This window comes from Sitodiplosis mosellana, unplaced genomic scaffold, assembly GCF_009176505.1.
Source record: "Sitodiplosis mosellana isolate CC-2019 unplaced genomic scaffold, AAFC_SMos_1.0 Smas_scaffold_6191, whole genome shotgun sequence".
In the NCBI taxonomy this organism is placed as follows: Eukaryota; Metazoa; Arthropoda; class Insecta; order Diptera; family Cecidomyiidae; genus Sitodiplosis; species Sitodiplosis mosellana.
The window spans coordinates 738387-756515 of record NW_022601432.1 but is presented as its reverse complement, the minus strand read 5'-3'; the positions used below and the strand labels follow the sequence as shown (position 1 = coordinate 756515).

The 18129-nt window shown below is 36.8% G+C and overlaps 1 protein-coding gene across 2 annotated transcripts in view; it reads right to left on the bottom strand.

Annotated features, from left to right (window-relative positions):
• LOC129576601 (calcitonin gene-related peptide type 1 receptor) overlaps positions 1-13342 on the bottom strand; it is a 66817-nt gene extending 53475 nt beyond the window's left edge. For both annotated transcript variants that reach the window (XM_055461886.1, XM_055461887.1), the window contains exons 1-2: positions 13089-13342; positions 10612-12063 (exon numbers count right to left, since the gene is read on the bottom strand). The gene's annotated coding sequence lies outside the window, so the exon portion shown is untranslated. The remainder of the gene's footprint in view (positions 1-10611; positions 12064-13088) is intronic.
• Positions 13343-18129: the final 4787 nt, after the last annotated feature.

The following is an 18129-nucleotide window of genomic DNA, read 5'->3' as shown; positions in this document are numbered from 1 at the left end:
GAGAGAGAGAGAGAGAGAGAGAGAGAGAGAGAGAGAGAGAGAGAGAGCAATAGAGTGTCTCAAGCTCAATGTGTCGCCCTTGTCCTCACCTCGACTCGCCCCCTCGCTTTCGTGCGTGCGTTCACCAATCGAAACCAAATCGAGTAGCGACTCTTTTTTTCGCTCTGGCTACTTGCTCTTGTGTGGTATGTGATATTTCAATTTTATTTCTCTTTTGTTTAGCTGGTTGCGGCCATAACTATTTATCTTGGCGCATCGTCGTTTCGATTTGATGTGCTTGACGAAGCTTACGACACCATAATTGTATTGTACCCCGTTGCAATACCAAAAACGATCGTTTCAAACGGTTCAGTCTCTTTTGATGATGACGGCATTCTGTCCGTTCATTTCGTGCACTTTTTTTTACACTCACACACACACACACACACACACACACACACAGCTCTCTCGCTCTCCCTTTGTCTCGCTTCCTCAAACAAATCTGACATAATACCATTAATAAATGAAACGGTATATGACAACCGACAATACTATACCACAAACATTTCTGCATACGGAATTGTAGTTGCGTTCAAGGGTGTAAATTATTAGATATTTGGAGTTGCAAGCAAATGAGAAATTGACTACAAATGAACACCAAGTATGGGCGACTTGGTATTGCCGGTTTGACACAAAAATCCTCCCTGGATTTGTTTCTCTCCTCTTCTTCTTCTTCTTCTTCTTTTTTTTCACTCTATCGAATTCATCAAACTGTGGGAAAAAAAGATACACATATAACCATATGTAACACATTAGCCGTACACACTTCAAGCATCCCAACAAATGCACAATTTTACCATAATAATTAGAATGCGATGGCCACAAAAGATCAAATTACTATTTTCTTTGTGTTTTTTTTTGTTCGTTATTGTTGTTGTTGTCATTGCTGCCATTATTGCTATAGAAAAAGTGACAGATTGTGAGAGAGTGAAAGCTTTGACGACGACTCAGCGCCACTCCAAACTGAGAAGCCAAAATGGTTGGCGAACCATGGCGACTCCGTCGCACACAATCTATTTTCAAGCTAAAGTCAAAACGAAAAAAAAATGCTTTCACATGAAAGTGATGCAAATTTCAGTATATCTTTTTTTATTCTGCGAATGAATCCGGGCTTCGATAAATTTCAACTGCCCTGGTTCTTTTTTTTATTATTGTTGCGGGCACTGAAAACGAATGAAAAAAAAAGAAAAATCGAGAGAGAGAGAGCTAACGCACACTTGATGCGCACTTTGATTGAAATCATAAATTCGAGTGCAAAGTGCTGGCTTTTGGAAAAGGAGATAGAGAGTGTGTGCGTGTCTGTGAGATGTTTATTTTGGCATATTCCATTTTGTTGTATTTACAGGAAATGTTTTTCTCTCTATGTCTCATTTGTATGAGATATGATATATACATGCATAAAATGTAAACACCCGAATGTGGTTGATATGCACAAAGTGTGTTATGGATATGAGGGCCGGAAAGTGGAGAAGCAATAAAAATCTAAACGGTGAGTCGAAACATAATATATACAATATAATAACATCACTATCAAATTGGATGATTTCAAGTGCGTGTTTTGAATTTATTGCGCCTGTCGCAATGAAGCGCTTCAATTCTAATGTTCAAACTTAACGTTTGATAAATAATTTGGCACGAAAAAGCGATTAATTATATCGTTTCGCCTTTAGATCTTTATCGCAACCGAAGGCTTTTCTTTTCCCAATCGGCCATATTCAATTTCGCGTGTGTTTTGTATGCTGTGTGTATTTTTCTTCAAATTCTGCAATTTTCGTCGTTCGTTGTTGGTGTGTGTGTGTGTGTGTGTACGTGTGTTCGTCGTAAACTGTTTTTGATATTATTCATTTGGAAAAGTAATCAAAGTTTTATTACTTTGCATGCAGCAAATCTAAATATTTATTAAAAACAAATTATTCAATACAACAAATCACATGTAAATTATAGTTTAAAAATAATTTCAAGTTCAAACGAAATCGCTCCAATTCGCAAACAAGCTAAAAGTAGTAGAGAAAACAACAACAACAACAACAAAAAAACGATATAATCACAAACGGTTTCGACTCGGTGTGAGTGTTTTTTTTTCTTCTTTCTTATTTTGCTCTTTGGTGTGTGTAGTTTTTTTTTCGTCGTTGTGGCTCTGTTCGTTTGAAATTCGTAATGTGATCATCACACGTCACACAGCACACGGGCATACATATACAACAGGTAATTTATATAATTGAAGCGTTAATAACATTTTGGCCATTCCAAGCATCGACCAATGTGCGCGCTGTGTGTGTGTCTTTGTGCTGTTTGCTTTCTTGTTTCTTTGTTGCTGTATTATTTTTTTCTTCTTTCAAATAGATGCAACAATTATGTTTCTGCCTGATGTTTGAACTCTTTCAATGAGCACGCATTCATTGTCACTCAGAAACCGAACACGCTGCCAGTGCCAACAGACACTGATTTCATCCATCAATTTGAATATATTTTGAGGCGAATTTTTTTCGCGCACATTCTGCCTCTCTCTCTCTCTCTCTCTCTCTCTCTCTCTCTCTCTCTCTCTCTCTCTCTCTCTCTCTCTCTATTCGCGTCTTACATAATATACTTCATACTGTAATTACTTTGGCAATTCTCTTTTAAAGTCACAATGTGTACACTGTAGTTGTGCTTCTCGTCTCCTCTCACTTGACTTAATTCTTAGTTTGTTGTGTGTGTTTTTTTTTCTCTGTTCGTTTGTTGTTTCTTCTTTGCGTTATATTTAAGCCAATTAAGTGCTAACAAAAAATCAAAACGTCGCCTTAATTTACGTGTAAAATTGCAGTTCATTAAAATATTTATGTGCATGCATTTGTGTCACATGCACTTCACTCTTTTCAGATAACAAAACAACGAGTGTCTCACTCTTTCTCTGTGTGTGCCAGTCAGTCAGTCAGTCGGTCGATTCGGGCAGTCAGTTCAACAACATAGTGCTAAGCGTATTAGAAACGCTCGTTATTCATCGGTTTATTAACTAGACACAAATAAAAATATCCACCGCTGATATACCCATAAACTCCAGTCTTAATGTCATAATATTTTGACCACTTGTGCATGCATTTTCCAGTAGAAAATATGTGTGTTTGCGCGGCGCGCGAAATCAATATACAAGCACTCTCTTTCTCTCTATGACTTACAAGTGAATCGAGTACGGCATGAGATAGCCCATGGTAGGCTTATAATTACAAGTACTGTCAACTAATACGACGAATTGCATTTATCTTGCTTTTAATATACACATACACACATATCGCGCTTCAAGGATGAAATATAAACAATGGCCCAAAACAAATGTTCGAACCGCGTTTGACAGGGCCAGGCATTGTTGACTGGTGTGCCTTTGGATTAAATTCGAAGCGCAAGTACCATTGTCAAAAATGGTTTGATATACATATTTGCGCGAGTGCGTGTGCTGTGTATGTTGTTTGGCTTTGTCTTGTTTTAATTGGCGCGTTGACATTAACTTTTCTAGTGATTTTGAGAATGAGAGAGATCGATGAAATGTGTACGCGTCACATGGTCGCATCTCATACACACACACACACACACACACACACACACACACACACACACAAAGAGAAAAAAACAGACCGAATATGTTTGCACTCCATTGGAATGTGTCTCTAGTTTCAATTGTGCAAAAGTTTTACGAAAGGGTTTTTCGACTGGTCATACACACTATCCACACTCAATCTCTATCTGTATCTCTGTCACTTGGCTGCCACCACGCACAAAAACCTAATCTAATTTTCATTCTCGAATAAAATTCCATTGAGACTGTCTCTCGCTTGGTCGCTGTTTCGCTCTCTCTATCTGTCCCTTTTCTCTTGTTCGACCAATGACACTCAAACTTTATGCGAAATAAAATTTTTCGCCTAATACCGCTTGAAAAACTAATGCTACACAATTATGTACAAATCAAAAGAAGAAAATAATCAAGCGGAACAAAAAATACCAAATAAAACCAACGGCCACATGATTACAGTGGCAAATTCGGTAGCTTGGCCACACAAAGCTGAACATACATGCACACCACAAAAAAAGTGAACAACTAATTTTATTTATTCCCCCCCCCTCCACCCACAAAGCCGAGCATTTAATCGCATAACCATGAAATTGTATCCCACATCACTTAAAGTGAAATACCCGTGAATATTCCCGAAAGCACTGAAAATCTTTGGCTAGCGCAACACACACACAGCACATAGTGCTCGAGAAAAAGACAGAGAGAAAGAGAGTGGTATTATGTTACATGGGCGAATATGATAATCAATTTTGGCTTCTTTCCAACAATTTGGCTTGATGTCCGCCCTTTTGCAACTGTCAATTTTTCAGCGACAACAACAAATAAATTAAATAGCATCCAGTCTGAACGGTACAATTTTAACGTTCCGACACATAAGAATGCATGCATGTTTTTGTTTTTGTTTTTGTTTCTGTTTTTTTTTTTGCTCAAACTTTATCTCGTCAACAGTTGTGTCAATAGATCTCAACATCATTGTGTTCATCCACAATGTGTCAACATTGGCCATACCTTGTATTTTCTTTTATTGTTATTATCATTATTATATTTATGGAAACGGTAAAATCTCCATCGATTTGACTTGACGATAGAATGTTCTTCGACCTCATTATTTTAACGTTCAACGTTAATTAATCAATTTGTACTTGAAAATTCGTTATTTGAAATTCACCGATTTTGTTTTTGTTTTAAAATGCAAATTTCATGTCTTATTAAGTGAATCCCTGAGAATGCAAATTGAATTTGACGTTCGTTTACGAATTCCGAAATATCTATCACACTCTCCGTGTTGAGTGTGTGTGTGTGTGTGTCTCACTCATGATATCGATAACCGATCAATTGATGGAAATTGTGCTAAAGGCGAGAGAAAAAAAAATCAGCATGAAAGCCGAATATTTTTACGTTGTACATTGTCATTCAAAGAACATTCTTTGACAAATTGGGGATTTTCTTGGTGAACTGAATGTAATGACAAATTAATTAAATTTGTCCCATAAATTTTTTTTTGTCGCTCTTTTCTCCCTCTTGTTCATCTAATACAATTAATAAATAGATATAAATTAATAAAAGACATTAGCGTCAGCTGACGTTAATAAATATATTAAATAATCCTGTAAAAGCCTAATTTTATGTCGTACATATTTTTTTTCTCTTTATGAAGAATCATGTCGATGTGGGATAAATAAGTGATTTGTTCAGTTTAAGAGCCAAAAGCGAAGAAGAGAAAGAAAAACAAAAAAAATCTGGCTCGATAATCAAACCCATCTATTTCTTGTAAACATCCGATACTGTACAGAAAGAGCTACAATTCGAATTTACACAGAGCAAATACAGATACAGGAAGGTTCACGTAGAATAACGTAGCGATTACGATGCTTAGTGCATTCAATCCATATGGTTTACATCCATTTTCGATGGGAAATAATCTTTGGCAAGTTATTGCTGTAGGTGCTGAAATGTCTGTTCGGCTATGTATTCTCGTTTTTTTTTCCTCTCGTTTTTTCTTCTCTCTGCCTCTTTGGCATCCTCTCTAGAAATGCTACGACATTTCAACGTTCCGGTTTGTCTCTCTGTCACAGTCTCTGTGTGTGTGTGAAAGGTTACTTTGCACCTTGTGTGGTCCAGTCCGATGAACCTGTTTCAATTGGGTTTCAATTGGCGATTTTATTCGGTTTCAATAGAAGAGACAACAAAAACCCATGGCCAATGCAAGGATGGAATTCATTTGGTCCTAATTAGGAAAAAAATGTGGTTCTCGATAAGGAATCAGCAGTTCTTTTTCACTTTTCTTGTGTGACGGTTTTTTTTGTTGCCTGTCATCACATTTGGTCGATTGGTATTTTTCTGCCTCTCCGAAAACAACTCAATTCTTGTTTTGCGAAATTGTTGGGTCGTTTGCCCCTCTCATTGCGTATTTTCATCTCTATCTGTGGTCTCGTTGTGAGAGAAAGAAAGAGTAAGCGAGCGAGCGAGCGAGCGAGAGAGACATAGATAATGATACCATTTGCAGTGACAAAGATCCACACTTATGACTCTGGCTGGATCACTATTGTTTTAGAAAACATTAAAACCGAATTGGAGAGAAAAATTACCAACAATTTCGATGAACATTCGGATAAAATCCGGCATAAATCCTGTACACAATATCACCCTGAAAACTCAACGTTTATGTACCTATATGCAGAAGATGCCAAGGCATTTGTACATGGATTAGAATATATCTATACAACAAGCGTAGAGAAATGACACGCATGACGCTTAACATTGTTGTTTTCTCACTGTATGTTTTGGGCTCTGGTTTTGTCGTCTTCGTTGTCATTGTCGTTGTCGCTTTGCGATTTTGGCATACCAGCAACGTATTCGCATCGAACAATGCGACATATATTTGGGGATATATTATTTCGAGGCGTGCTTGAATGGCATTCATTTCAAAATAGAAGTGTGATCAAACAAATCGGAGTATATCGACGGCGGTATTGCAAAGTGGCAGAAAAGATGAAGGTAAAAAAATATCAACAGCAGTAGCACCAATAATAACAACAAGAGCGAAAAAACACACACACAGTGAAAGTGAAGCAGCACGTGCCATCAGCGTGTAGAGCACACACATTCGACATATTGCGAAATTTACGGTGGTGTTGATGATGACGAAAACAAAAGATGCAGATTATCGGAATGGGAAGAGAAAGAGGAGAGAGAGAGAGAAAAGCGTCAAACACAGAAACGACCGGAGAAAAAAAAAATGAGCGAATAATTTTTGGGGGCAGCCACAGTGAATTGAGTGCGCATCACATAGATTTCAAATAAAGTGAAAAATACCATCGCTTTTATTTCGATTCTTGTTGATGTTGTTACAACCAATGCCATTGCCATTGCTGCCATTGCTACTGTTGCTTTCAGTCGTCGCCGTTGTTGTTGTTGCCTCATTGGCTCTTCAATGCCCATTTCTCTTGATGTATACATCATCATATCCTGTAGCGCGCGGTTACATTTTGCCTGAACACATGTTTTTGCCCATGAATAATAAATGCATATGGCTTTATTGCATAACGAACCAAACGAACGGAAATGAAGTGAGTCGTTGGCTAAAAAGAGAACGAGCGACTGAGAGCAAAGAGATTGTGATGATATGCAAAAACAAAATATCTCCATATTAGAGTCAGTCTATGGCTAATGGTCACACACTTTGAAGCTAAAAAGAAAACTTTAAAATCACTTTCGCCAGATCGAGAGCGTAAAAGTGCTTAGTATCGATTTTATATGGGGATACTTGGCACCGATGAAAATTATGAACCTCATTAACGAACATTTTGCTCTTGTTAATTTTGTTATACTTTTATTTTCCACGGCGCTACACATCATCATAACAACCGCAAATTTAATGATGTTTGCCTTTTTCCCCTCTAGCTTGTTAGTATGCCATAAAGGAATATGGTCGTAGAATCATATCCAGAGAGAGAGAGAGAGAGAGAGAGAGAGAGTAGCTTAGCTGCATGTATCTCGATATTCTTTCATTGTGGACAATGATTCGTGTTTTTCCCCGTTGTTCTTTGTTGTTCTTGCACTGTCTTCTATTTTAGATTTGACAATTTAGTCCACATGTTGATTAAATTACCTACTGGTTGGCTTATCATCAGCAGCGGGAGATATAAGCACATTCTAAAAATGACTTTTAATAAATATCCATTCATTTTGAATTGCTGGCTTTTGTAGCCGACAACAACAAAACGTACCGTTTGCTTGTTGAGCGCAGAGCGCTAATCGAGTCTTTTGTACATCTTGACAAGGAAGGCCATCAAATTACCATTCCGACTAACGAGAAAACAAAATCTATATCTTGAAAACGACAGACGAATGTGGAGAAGCGCACAAATAAAAAACAACCGTGCTGAATTAATGAGATCGAAGCAGAAATGCGACACGGTGTGTGTGTGTGTATGTATGTGTTTGTGTGCATGTTTATCAACAGCAAATTGAAATTGACTACATGTCAACAGAGTGAACACACAACACACTAAAGGAAGATGACAAACACACAAATTAATTTCAATCACTTTTAATTTGATGCGAATGTGCATCGCCAAGCCGACATTTTCTCCATATTTTCAGGAATTACGAAAGATTTGCAATTTTATAATTGATTCATTAGCGAATGATCTTCATCGACACTTCGTTGGTCATTTGGCACATGAATCACATTCAATTTTTCATTTGCATCGCCATCCAAAGAATTATGATTTAACCACTTCAACATATTCCATTCACCGACCGAAAAAAAAAATTATGATCTTGCTGACCACTAACTATCACAATGTATATCACTTGAATCACTTGTAACTTTCAAAAGTTACAAATAAATTGTGGCCGTCTGAATGGTTCCAAAAACGGTTTGAATGACACAACAAAAGGTTATGTTTCAATTGCGTATAGAGCATTCAGTGCACTTGAGATCTCGATATGCCATTTTCATTGATACAGCCATTCCATTGGCCCAGTTTTATATCTGATTGTAATGCCATCGAATATCAAAGACGAAAGTCATTGGATTGAATCGGAAAATGAAGCCAATAGTATTTAACATGTAAGATTCTCCTCCTCTGTCGTTTTGGCAGACGCACAGAGACGGAGAGAGAAAGAGAGAGACAGAGGAGAATCCATTGATTTTACTCCGAAATGGAGCCAATTGCGAAATAATTTAATAAGATTGGAATAACTTTTGAAGAATTTTACAGCAGTCACTTAAGCAAAAAGGGACATGACTATATTCCTATACATATATACGAAACTGTTTCTCATAGCATTTCCACATGACTAAGCATAATTAACTGATGAAACAGGGAGGGGGGGCTGAGTGTGAGTGAGAGTGAGAGAGACGGAGGAGATAGAAAAATTGAATCAAAATCAGTACTCTGTGGCCCGAGACTATTGAAGCATACGCACTTAACAAGAACTGCTGGAATGTAATTTAAGGCATTCCATTCAGAAACGAACCAAAATTACACGATTTGTGAAGCAAACGCACAATGTACGAAAATGTACTTTTCTTCCTTGGATACGCGGAAAAAAGAAAACCACACAAAAGACGAAGGAAAAAAGCATAAAGAAAACAAAATACTTCTTTTTCGTTTTCCTGACATTTTTTCCTCGCAGCCACATGCAAAAATGTCTTAAAATGGAAATAAAAAAAGTAAAAAGAAGAGAAAAACTTCAAGACCCTACACATCTCACCACATATTGTCTATTAACATCCTGACTCTCCTCCACCGCAAAAAGACACACCATATTAAATATATTTATGGAAATTAAAACTGCTGAAGCGACGAATAACGCAATCAAAAACTTATTAGATTTGCGAATCAGTTTTACACAAACTTGTTGCAAAGCGTCGAATAACAAAGAATGAGCGTCCAAGATAAAATTGGCGTTTCTTTTTTTTTTATATTCAGCTTTTCATCATCATCTTGTTCTTTTTCTTCTGTTGCGTGTGACAACAGAATTAGTTGGTGCATGGCAGATATGAGAATATTTCTTTGTAATATCTCCCACCTGAATCGAATTCGTATTTTCTTTTCGGCTGGCTTTGTGAAATTTTCGTTTGAAAAGAACGTAAGAAGAAAAATTCATAATAATCCATCGGTGGTGGAATGAAAAGATCATTTTGTGCTTGGTATAGCACCATCATTGCGGTTAACACCCCACACTACACACACACACACACCGCCAACAATATGATTTTTTTGCTTCTTCTTCTGGTGCGGGGTATCAGAACAAGGCTCAAGTCAAATATCTAACGCATTACATGGCATGAAAACGTTCTGTTGCCCAAACAACTGGATTCTGTGTGTATTCAAATAAATATGCATCAAACTGTGTGTTTACTTTTTAGGCATTTACCCAATTATGGCACATAAGCATTGAATAATAAAACTTAATAGGTATAATGCTTACGAAAAATTACTCGCGTCTAACTTTAAGAATCACCACAAAACACAAGCATGCGTTTTTTGTTTCTCTCTCTCTCTCTCTCGTTCTCGCTCTCGGTTATTTCTCACGATGAATGATCAAAACTCACTTGAGGAATTCGCACACAAAATGCCAAAAGAGCGCAACACCGTTGCATGCCACACACCACAGACATCAACAATAACAACGACGAAAAAAAGGGAGATAGAGAGAAAAGGGATGGAAGAGCATTTCGTGCCACATAGCATTTAATTCGGCTGAGGACAAGACATTTCACTAATCATAAACACATTGACTTTGTCGGTCGTCTTGGTGAGAAGCTAAAGGAAAGACGACGATGGTCGTTTCGAAAAAAAAAGAAGGAAAATATGCTCTGTTGGGTCGACAAAAGATGTGCACCACACATTTTTTTTTCTTCTCTTCTCCTCACGCGCGCGCGTCCACTTTTATCTTTTGAAATGGTTTCATTGTTTCCACTTTTCTTTCGTTTTTAAATGAAATTTCATGCTATTTTCCGTTTATTCTTTGCTTGAAAAGTGGATAAAAAATATTACGCAAATAATTCGCACCTGAAACACCAGCGGGGAACTACTGCCAATTGCACATTTGACGTCTACATTAAAGGCAGCCATTCAATTTTCCATATACTTTTTTTTTTACTATATGCACACCAGAACAATAGGCCTTTGGTTGACTTTCTCGGAATCGTTTGTTTCCAACGTTTGTTTTATTGTTGTCGATTTTTTGTTGTATTTTCAATATTTAAAAAAACACTTTAATCAAATTTTCATGCCTCAAGTGGCAATCCACCAATTTTTATTCTTCCATGCCAACTGAATTTTTTTTTATCGCAAAAGTTGATTTTTTTTTCTGTCAAAAATGTGTATTTGTGTTTTAAATAATAGATAAAGAAAAGTTGGTTTTAAATTCTGTAATTTATTTTGTTTATTTTCATTTCTGACACTTTTGATTATTTACAGGTTTTTTTCTCTCTCTTCACACTACAAATTCACGGTTGTTATCGTTCGGAAGCTCTTTGGCACTTTTCCACAAATAAACAACTAAATAAAAGTCAGGCAAAAAGTCCGTAATTTGAACTTGAAAAAAATAAACATTGAATTCGACCGCGTACTCAATTCTCTTTGGGAGTTATTCACATTTTCATGAAATTCAATCGGTGTTTTCCCTCCTTAATACTCTTTCATCCAACACTTTTAAACTAAACTTCTTCAGAAACGAACAACGAATGAATAGAAGAGAAAAAAAAGAGCGGAAAATAATGAAAGTCAAACAAAAAACATTGCAAATAGAAGAAAGATTTTACTCTTGAAGAAAAAGAAACTTTTTGGCCTGTTACAGTGTGAATGATTTTTTCGGTTGATTTTTTCAGTTTTCAAAAGATTGTCGTGTCGAACGAACGAACGAAACGGCGGTTTCGATCGTTGTATGTTTTCACCGGGGAACACAACAGAGAAACAGAAAAATAAAATGGATAAAACCATCGATACGACCGCTCTGTATCGCACGTTAATACATACTGAATTTGGTTGTGCTCGTACTCGGTACATTGTCTAGCTCTGTGCTCTGTTGTTTGATTCCTCAAGCAAGTTGCCGTTGCAACGCTTAGTTAGACAATAAAAGTCGGTGCTGTGTGTGCTGTGTGTTGGTTTGATGCGTGTTGGATAAGAGCGTGTTAGCAACGGGCTCCATAACGTAACTCTTGCAGCTCTCGGAACTGACACAGAATCGAAAACAAATTTAAATGTAACGCAACATTACATCCCATTCGGCGACAGCAGCAACAGCAGTAGCAACAGCACCGACGACGACGACAACGATGGTGTAACTCTATTGCGATGGAATATTGAATCGCACTTTCAACTTGATTGCCGTTTCACTTTGTTCAGTATAATATTTTCCCCGTTCGTTATCGATGAATTCAATTATAGTTTGTCAAATCTTCGTTCAAACCACACACACTTGATAATGGTTAACCGAGAGCACCGGTGTGCTTATATATTCTGATTCATACATTACACACGAGCGCACATTTGAACGAGAAAAAAAATGAATTCATTTTGAATGGAAGCGATTGAAGAAATACTGGGTACGCATAGAGATGTCAACGAACACGAACACGAACTGTTCGAAAAAAATTCAAATTTTGCCCGTTCGTGGGCGATTCAAAGAATTACGAACGTTCGTTCGTTTGTCCGAACATTTTCACTGAACGAACGAACACGAAAATCGAACTGTTCGAAACCCAGTCAAAAGTTCGAACGTTCGGAAAATGAACGAACGAACGACAATTTTTTCATTGTTCGAAATTTTCATATGAGTTTCAAACGTTCGAATTTTATTTTTGGAAAAAAAGCCAAATCCTCCTTCGTCGAATTAATCAATAAAAAATCGGATTGACTATTTTTTAATATTTTTTAATTCGACGGAGGAGGATTTTTGGCTTTTTTCCACAAAAAAAAAGTTCGAACGTTCGAAATTCATATGAAAATTTCGAACAATGAAAAAATTGTCGTTCGTTCGTTCATTTTCCGAACGTTCTAACTTTTGACTGGGTTTCGAACAGTTCGATTTTCGTGTTCGTTCGTTCGGTGAAAATGTTCGGACAAACGAACGTTCGTAATTCTATGAATCGTCCACGAACGAACGAACGAACAGGCTCGGTGTTCGTTTACATCTCTATGTGCGCATCCTTCATTCCATAATTTATGATTTGCTTTATGGTTTTTTATTAGCATAAATAAAAGAAATTTCCATTGGCATATGAATTAGATTGAAAAATTTCATTGCTCGCCACATGAATTGTGATGTGCAAATGATGGCTATCATTCGGTCGATGTGTCATATATGAAATTTTTTTACGCTTCATTCACACTGAATACTTCATTTGTTTGAACACTTCTTTTTTTTCCTCTTCTCTCCACTGGTTGACATTAATTTAGTCGGACATTCTGTTCCTATTGGTTGCATATTTTTTTTGTATTCGATCCTGTTGCTACCACAAAGCAGTTAACAAAATAATTATTACCCGGCATTCGTTGATGGATTCACACTATGAATTCGGTGTTTTTTTTCTTCTTTGCGTTGAATGATCACGGATCGTGGAAATGTATAAATAAATAGATCACAAAATGGATTGAATTCAACTGGGGAAATGCGATAGATTTATTGACTTGTTGCACTATTTAATAAATGCTGTGAAATTACAGACACGAATCTCTTTGAACGAATTTCGCGAATCAACTGTTTGCCGAAATAATGAGCAGCGATACTTTTTTTTTGTGTGTGCAATGAAACAACGTTTGTAATCAATTTAACCTTAAAAATTATGGTCGCTCGCGTTCTCTGTACACTTGCGTACAGACAGTTATCGCAGCTGTATTTTATGGGCATTTAAAACAGATAATTGCAAATAAATCGTAACCAAATCGTAACTCCGTCAAAATCGTATATTACACATAGTTTAAATTTAAAATCATACGAACGAGAATGAGAAAAACAACAACGTACAGCGAATGGACGGTTTTGGGTGACGATAGCAATGCGTGGATTTTAGACTGATATGAACAGTGACACACACAAGAAAATATTGATAGAAAGAACTCTGAACTTGACAGTGAAATACGAAGAATTGTTATAAATGTTGTGAGTTGGTCGGTTGTTGTTAAGGAATACATTTTTCAGGAGAAATCCTTTCTTTTCCAAAAAAGGGAAGACAAGACCGGTCGCTTCCATTTTGGGTAATAATAAATGAATGTGTTATACGGCAAAACGAGAGAAAAGAAAAACTTCGGGATCGGTTTTTCCCAATTCGATGTTTTTGCATTAGCTCACAGTGATTGATATAGACTGATTGGCAGAAATAAAATCGGTGTTTGTATGTGCACGTGTGCACGTGTGCACGTGTGTGTTTGACGAAAATAAGTTAACGAGTTTATTTTTCTTTTTCATTTTTTTTTCCTGTACGGGTAAGAATATAAAAAGAAAATTACCTATATCGACATAAATCGAAATGCGAAGAGCTAAAATATGTGGATATGAATGTGTTGAACTCGATAAAGTTTTCGAAATGCCCGTCCTCCACCGCTCAAAATTAGCGTATGCAATTACAAGCCTATAATAATATTTTATTATTATTAAACCTGACATTCGAATCAAAATAACGGTCGGCATTCTACAATCCAATCAATTTGGAATGAGACAGTGTGAGTATATCGCAAGAAGTGTGTTTTGCTTTTCTTTCCTTTTCTTTTGGTTGGTTTCGGAACTTTTCGGCCAAAGTCGTTGCTTTTTAGCTTATGCGATGCTGACTTTTGTGTGATATATGAGGGTAATAAATTGGCCAAAAACTCTACCAAGGTCATAAAAAAGTTTTGATTCAAACTTAACTTCCATGTCGTGGTCATGTATCTGGTGCTGTTGCTGATTCTCTCCACTTCTTCTTAATTTTAGTCGTTTTTTTTCTCTCTTCGTTATAGGAAAATATGTTCCGGAATGTTTTTTACGTTTTTTTCTTTCTTAGGCTTCAACTTTATCAGAACGATTGTGTCGAGTCCACCAGAAAAGAAAGGCAGGGTGAGGACATGGCAGTAGATAAAGTTGAATTGCTTCTTCTATCATCGCTATATCCACATCGTGTAAATCTTTGCTCATTTCAGTTCTCTATGATCGAAAAAAAGTATTAATTTTCATTTGGATGTTTTTATGTTTGAACGGCCAACAACAGTCAGTCACCTCATTTTGGTTTTTACCACACACACACAAAATCTACCGGAGTCTAGCTGCAAATTATTCTCTTTTTCTTCTCCTTCTTCGAAGAGGGATGTGTTTTTTCGGCAAACAAGTTTTCGCTTCGAACTTTCAAGAGACTTATATGTGCTTTTCCCTTCTCTCTCTAATTTGTTTTTCTGGTAATTGTTCGACTTCAGGCGATTTATTCTGATGCTCTCTATTCTCACTTTTCCGCCCATTCTCTCTCTCTCTCTCTCTCTCTAATTCCCTCTCTTTCGCTCCATATTCCTCTGTCTCGCACACCGAATTTGCATCTAATACCATTTTAAATGCAATCACATCATACACACACAATACACAAATAAAAATAATAATTATTATTATCATCTACTTGAAAATGCGATCAAAAGACGCATAAAAAACAGTTTAAATACCAATAAATGTTACGCCTTATAATTTCTCTTGTGTTCCGGCATGTATATATTATATATATATTTATCGTGTGGCATAATACATGCCACTCATAGACACATACTTTTGGCTCTTATTCATGCTCTGTATCGCTTGCTCCTTCTCGGAGAATGTTCTTTTTTTTCGGGCGAGAGAGAGAGAGAGAGAGAGAGAGAGAGAGAGAGAGAGAGAGTGAGCGAGAGAGTGCGGGATAGAGAGTATTCGCTGTTTGGAATATGAACGAAAACAATGCCAGCGAAAAGCGCACATCATTCTTTATGCATAAGCTCCATGAAGGATGAAGGAGAATGTCGTTTGAAGAACACATTCGCATAAAGTGGATTTAATTCGAAGACAAAACAAACAAGTGAACACTTTATTGCCATTGTTATAAATGTGTGTAAGCGAACTATGAGCAACCGAAGCGAGAAAGAAAGCGAGGCAAGATGAATACAAATATGTATATTTGGTGTGCACGAAAGTGTGAGATGCGTGTGTGCCGTATTGTTGATCAGTTAGATGAGCGCTGCTCCCAGACTGCTCTATGATTATGTGATTCTCGATAAAAGCGCATAATGAGAAACACCATTTACATCTTGCATATGGATAATATTGACTTTAAAAATGAAATGTACTGAAAAAAAAAAATGATAGAGAAAATCTCTATTTGGTTTTTATTGTTTGATAATTATATTTGATGTGCACGATGTGTGAGAGAATGTGAGAAGGAAAGAGATGGAACGCATATTTTTCTGCACAATCTGTTATCGGTATGAATGTCCATTTAGAAATGTAAACAGTAAATGTTGCGAAACGCGCGAGACCGTGGCGCGCACATGGTGCAAACACACGACCGATTTGACAAAAAGAATATGGCAATATGGTTAATGCGGAAAAATATTGAAACGAACGAAGTACTTACAATTGAATAACAACGGGCTTGTTTATGGAATCGTACACAAAACCAAATGAATGTAATATGATGATTTAATGTGATAAACCTGAATAACCGAAGTTCATCAGCTCACAGTCACACATACATACACACAAATCATAACTCTATGCGTTTTAGATATAGATTCGGACGACAAAAAATCTCAGCAGTGTGTAAATCACGGTCAAAGATTATCCATAATAAACAGACAAACGTGTTTACAATAGAAAAACGAAAATATCGGCTTCGAGAAGGGAACACAAATTTAATCTACTCTCTTTTAGTTTCTCGGCCCCGGGAATTGATCACACACTCCGTGTAAACAGACACATAAACACACGCACGCACACTAATAAATTTACAGCAAATTGTTACAAATAGCTAGATAACGGATGCTGACATTATTTTGATATTGAATCACTTCATCTGGCTTTCCATGGTCATAGTTACAAATTGTATTTTGAATCGAAATTTCACCCCGAAATCGGGTGCTACTGCTGTAGCCTTTCATCGGCTAACCACAGAAATGTTTCGATCGGCAAATCAGGTATAAACGATTCGATGGAGATGTTTTCGATTGAAGTATTGATGGCAAATTTTTTTTTTTCTCGTTCAACAAATCGAATTGTATAAATGTTCAATAGGATTTTGGGTACGGCAGCAATTGCAGCCTGAACATAGCATTCCTTTTGAAAAAAAAAATTGACATTCAGCAATCGAAGCAGCACATTCAATCGCATAATTCGCTCAATTTTATGCAAATACGGAAAACCGACATGAAAAACTACAAAACTTTCAACAACAACCAAAAAAAACAACCATACATATGGACAGCAATAAATATGATTGCCAATGATAAAACTTGAACTAAAACATGACATACGCTGACGTTTTCAAAAATTGCATAAAACATATTCGAACCGACATACGCTTGCCATTTTGCTTGAATGTTTGAGTAGCACTTTTATCATAAGTTTCATCTTTTTTATTTGTATTTTGGCGGGGGGAGGGGGGGGGGGAAGCGAAGACTCCACACAAATTTACATTCATTCGTTGTGATTTAATTGTAAACCAAATATAGACATAAACAGTTGTTCATTCCAAATGGAAAAGATATACAATACGAAGAAACTTCAATTAATAGCCACTCTGAGTAGGGAGATAAAGGGAAAAACGGTTCGGATAACAAGTAAATGTGTGTGTGTGTGTGTGTGTATGTATTAGACTTGGTAAAAAGACTCGAAAATAGACTGTTGCTTTTTATGCCTCTGTTTCTCTGTTTCTTTTATTCGATTTGATATTCTCGTTCGGTCGTTTGTTGGCTGGCTCAGTTGTGTTGCCAAACAAATTTACCCTTCTCCAATCAAAACATACGCATTCCTTCAAACGCAAATAGAATCACAATCACCCGGATTACGATAGAGAGAAAAAGAAAATACTTGATGCATTTTATCGTTTCAAAATTGGACAGGCCATAAGCCGCTTTCCCATTCAAGCGAATTGGTTAAATAAATTGATTTTCATACGTTTGCCTAAATAATCGATTATTTGCGGTCAGTCTACGGTGAAGTTGTTAAACTAGAAAGGACTGCCTGTTTGGGTGTGTGTGTGTGTATGTGTGTGTGTGTGTGTTGTATATCTCTTTTTCACTCTCTTTCTCTATCGTTGCCCCACTTGAACTTAATTCTTTTCGCTTGGAATGGGATTTGCACTGGTTTAAACACTCCGAGCATCGGCCTCGGGTGTAATTAGAAACGATGATTTAGAAAATGTTGTGAAAATATTTTTTATTGTGGTCGATTGCAGCAAAACCCATAGAAAACCTCGTACGAATACATCACAATGCGAAAGGTTTCTTGACAGCTTCGTGTTACTCTGACTGCACATGATGGAGAACGGAACGGTAAAGAGAGAGAGAGAGAGAGAGAGAGAGAGAGAGAGAGAGAGAGAGAGA